Genomic DNA, 5,000 nt, shown 5'->3' with positions numbered 1-5,000 from the left:
GCCGCTAGGTCGGCGACGCATGGGCTTACGCCCAGGCGTATGCCTGTGCAAACCGCCGTGAGAGCGTACCATCCCGCCGGCACGGTAAAACTTAGACTGAAAATATCGTCGAACATATCCTTTCATTTTATAACGTTCTATACATGAAAATTAATAAATTAACATGCAGGACATAATAAATTCACATTCTCATGTAAATCATGGGTTTAATTAATATTTTAAAAAATTTTAAAACCGCCCAGAACCGATGAGATGAAAATATTAAAACGATATTTTTGCATTTTCTTACGGTAAAACATTAACAAATAAGCGACTATAGCAATATAAAACTCCATTTGTAATTTAATTAATGAAAATTAATATTTTTTTTTGATTTTTCAGCGATCCAGAACCGATGAGACGAAAACATTAAAACGATATTTTTGCATTTTCTTACGACAAAACATTAACAAATACGAGACTATAACAATATAAAACTACATATGTAATTTAATTAATCAAAATTAATAATTTTTTTTGATTTTTCAGTGATCCAGAACCGATAAGTCGAAAATTTTAACAATCATATTTTTGCATTCTGTACCGTGGATCCATCGTTAAACGCTATTAAACTAACGTCCGTGATGGTATAAATGCAGATTTTCGCTCCGTTTAGCCAAAATAACGAACTTTAGGTGCGCTCCGAAATATTTCAAAGTCCCAGCGGCGTATTGCTTCGCCTCTTAGAACCGATTAGTCGAAAATTTTAACAATCATATTTTTGCATTCTGTACCGTGGATCGATCGTTAAACGCTATTAAACTAACGTCCGTGATGGTATAAATGCAGATTTTCGCTCCGTTTAGCCAAAATAACGAACTTTAGGTGCGCTCCGAAATATTTCAAAGTCCCAGCGGCGTATTGCTTCGCCTCTTAGAACCGATTAGTCGAAAATTTTAACAATCATATTTTTGCATTCTGTACCGTGGATCCATCGTTAAACGCTATTAAACTAACGTCCGTGATGGTATAAATGCAGATTTTCGCTCCGTTTAGCCAAAATAACGAACTTTAGGTGCGCTCCGAAATATTTCAAAGTCCCAGCGGCGTATTGCTTCGCCTCTTAGAACCGATTAGTCGAAAATTTTAACAATCATATTTTTGCATTCTGTACCGTGGATCGATCGTTAAACGCTATTAAACTAACGTCCGTGATGGTATAAATGCAGATTTTCGCTCCGTTTAGCCAAAATAACGAACTTTAGGTGCGCTCCGAAATATTTCAAAGTCCCAGCGGCGTATTGCTTCGCCTCTTAGAACCGATTAGTCGAAAATTTTAACAATCATATTTTTGCATTCTGTACCGTGGATCCATCGTTAAACGCTATTAAACTAACGTCCGTGATGGTATAAATGCAGATTTTCGCTCCGTTTAGCCAAAATAACGAACTTTAGGTGCGCTCCGAAATATTTCAAAGTCCCAGCGGCGTATTGCTTCGCCTCTTAGAACCGATTAGTCGAAAATTTTAACAATCATATTTTTGCATTCTGTACCGTGGATCGATCGTTAAACGCTATTAAACTAACGTCCGTGATGGTATAAATGCAGATTTTCGCTCCGTTTAGCCAAAATAACGAACTTTAGGTGCGCTCCGAAATATTTCAAAGTCCCAGCGGCGTATTGCTTCGCCTCTTAGAACCGATTAGTCGAAAATTTTAACAATCATATTTTTGCATTCTGTACCGTGGATCCATCGTTAAACGCTATTAAACTAACGTCCGTGATGGTATAAATGCAGATTTTCGCTCCGTTTAGCCAAAATAACGAACTTTAGGTGCGCTCCGAAATATTTCAAAGTCCCAGCGGCGTATTGCTTCGCCTCTTAGAACCGATTAGTCGAAAATTTTAACAATCATATTTTTGCATTCTGTACCGTGGATCGATCGTTAAACGCTATTAAACTAACGTCCGTGATGGTATAAATGCAGATTTTCGCTCCGTTTAGCCAAAATAACGAACTTTAGGTGCGCTCCGAAATATTTCAAAGTCCCAGCGGCGTATTGCTTCGCCTCTTAGAACCGATTAGTCGAAAATTTTAACAATCATATTTTTGCATTCTGTACCGTGGATCCATCGTTAAACGCTATTAAACTAACGTCCGTGATGGTATAAATGCAGATTTTCGCTCCGTTTAGCCAAAATAACGAACTTTAGGTGCGCTCCGAAATATTTCAAAGTCCCAGCGGCGTATTGCTTCGCCTCTTAGAACCGATTAGTCGAAAATTTTAACAATCATATTTTTGCATTCTGTACCGTGGATCGATCGTTAAACGCTATTAAACTAACGTCCGTGATGGTATAAATGCAGATTTTCGCTCCGTTTAGCCAAAATAACGAACTTTAGGTGCGCTCCGAAATATTTCAAAGTCCCAGCGGCGTATTGCTTCGCCTCTTAGAACCGATTAGTCGAAAATTTTAACAATCATATTTTTGCATTCTGTACCGTGGATCGATCGTTAAACGCTATTAAACTAACGTCCGTGATGGTATAAATGCAGATTTTCGCTCCGTTTAGCCAAAATAACGAACTTTAGGTGCGCTCCGAAATATTTCAAAGTCCCAGCGGCGTATTGCTTCGCCTCTTAGAACCGATTAGTCGAAAATTTTAACAATCATATTTTTGCATTCTGTACCGTGGATCCATCGTTAAACGCTATTAAACTAACGTCCGTGATGGTATAAATGCAGATTTTCGCTCCGTTTAGCCAAAATAACGAACTTTAGGTGCGCTCCGAAATATTTCAAAGTCCCAGCGGCGTATTGCTTCGCCTCTTAGAACCGATTAGTCGAAAATTTTAACAATCATATTTTTGCATTCTGTACCGTGGATCGATCGTTAAACGCTATTAAACTAACGTCCGTGATGGTATAAATGCAGATTTTCGCTCCGTTTAGCCAAAATAACGAACTTTAGGTGCGCTCCGAAATATTTCAAAGTCCCAGCGGCGTATTGCTTCGCCTCTTAGAACCGATTAGTCGAAAATTTTAACAATCATATTTTTGCATTCTGTACCGTGGATCCATCGTTAAACGCTATTAAACTAACGTCCGTGATGGTATAAATGCAGATTTTCGCTCCGTTTAGCCAAAATAACGAACTTTAGGTGCGCTCCGAAATATTTCAAAGTCCCAGCGGCGTATTGCTTCGCCTCTTAGAACCGATTAGTCGAAAATTTTAACAATCATATTTTTGCATTCTGTACCGTGGATCGATCGTTAAACGCTATTAAACTAACGTCCGTGATGGTATAAATGCAGATTTTCGCTCCGTTTAGCCAAAATAACGAACTTTAGGTGCGCTCCGAAATATTTCAAAGTCCCAGCGGCGTATTGCTTCGCCTCTTAGAACCGATTAGTCGAAAATTTTAACAATCATATTTTTGCATTCTGTACCGTGGATCGATCGTTAAACGCTATTGAACTAACGTCCGTGATGGTATAAATGCAGATTTTCGCTCCGTTTAGCCAAAATAACGAACTTTAGGTGCGCTCCGAAATATTTCAAAGTCCCAGCGGCGTATTGCTTCGCCCCGAAATTTTTCAAAGTTCCAGCGGCGTGTTGCTTTCAAAGTGCCTCCCTCTAAATACCGATCGGCAGGCCGCTAGGTCGGCGACGCACGGGCTTACGCCCAGGCGTATACGGGGGCAAATCGCCGTGAGAGCGTGCGATTTTGACTTTCGCAATAAGATAGTCTCCTTTATGAAAAGGAGCGTACACGTCTCCCAAAAAAAAAAACAGTTTCATGACGATCAATGTAGTTCTTGATCGAAATGTATCATAGGACGAAGATTTTATCGAAAAGTACGAACTTTGGCGACGCATCGAAATTTTTCAAAGTTCCAACGGCGTGTTGCTTTCAAAGTGCCTCCCTCTAAATACCGATCGGCAGGCCGCTAGGTCGGCGACGCACGGGCTTACGCCCAGGCGTATACGGGGGCAAATCGCCGTGAGAGCGTGCGATTTTGACTTTCGCAATAAGATAGTCTCCTTTATGAAAAGGAGCGTACACGTCTCCCAAAAAAAAAAACAGTTTCATGACGATCAATGTAGTTCTTGATCGAAATGTATCATAGGACGAAGATTTTATCGAAAAGTACGAACTTTGGCGACGCATCGAAATTTTTCAAAGTTCCAACGGCGTGTTGCTTTCAAAGTGCCTCCCTCTAAATACCGATCGGCAGGCCGCTAGGTCGGCGACGCACGGGCTTACGCCCAGGCGTATACGGGGGCAAATCGCCGTGAGAGCGTGCGATTTTGACTTTCGCAATAAGATAGTCTCCTTTATGAAAAGGAGCGTACACGTCTCCCAAAAAAAAAAACAGTTTCATGACGATCAATGTAGTTCTTGATCGAAATGTATCATAGGACGAAGATTTTATCGAAAAGTACGAACTTTGGCGACGCATCGAAATTTTTCAAAGTTCCAACGGCGTGTTGCTTTCAAAGTGCCTCCCTCTAAATACCGATCGGCAGGCCGCTAGGTCGGCGACGCACGGGCTTACGCCCAGGCGTATACGGGGGCAAATCGCCGTGAGAGCGTGCGATTTTGACTTTCGCAATAAGATAGTCTCCTTTATGAAAAGGAGCGTACACGTCTCCCAAAAAAAAAAACAGTTTCATGACGATCAATGTAGTTCTTGATCGAAATGTATCATAGGACGAAGATTTTATCGAAAAGTACGAACTTTGGCGACGCATCGAAATTTTTCAAAGTTCCAACGGCGTGTTGCTTTCAAAGTGCCTCCCTCTAAATACCGATCGGCAGGCCGCTAGGTCGGCGACGCACGGGCTTACGCCCAGGCGTATACGGGGGCAAATCGCCGTGAGAGCGTGCGATTTTGACTTTCGCAATAAGATAGTCTCCTTTATGAAAAGGAGCGTACACGTCTCCCAAAAAAAAAAACAGTTTCATGACGATCAATGTAGTTCTTGATCGAAATGTATCATAGGACGAAGATT

This window comes from Osmia lignaria, unplaced genomic scaffold (genome assembly GCF_051020975.1).
Source record: "Osmia lignaria lignaria isolate PbOS001 unplaced genomic scaffold, iyOsmLign1 scaffold0072, whole genome shotgun sequence".
NCBI lineage: Eukaryota > Metazoa > Arthropoda > Insecta > Hymenoptera > Megachilidae > Osmia > Osmia lignaria.
This window is presented reverse-complemented; position numbering follows the sequence as displayed.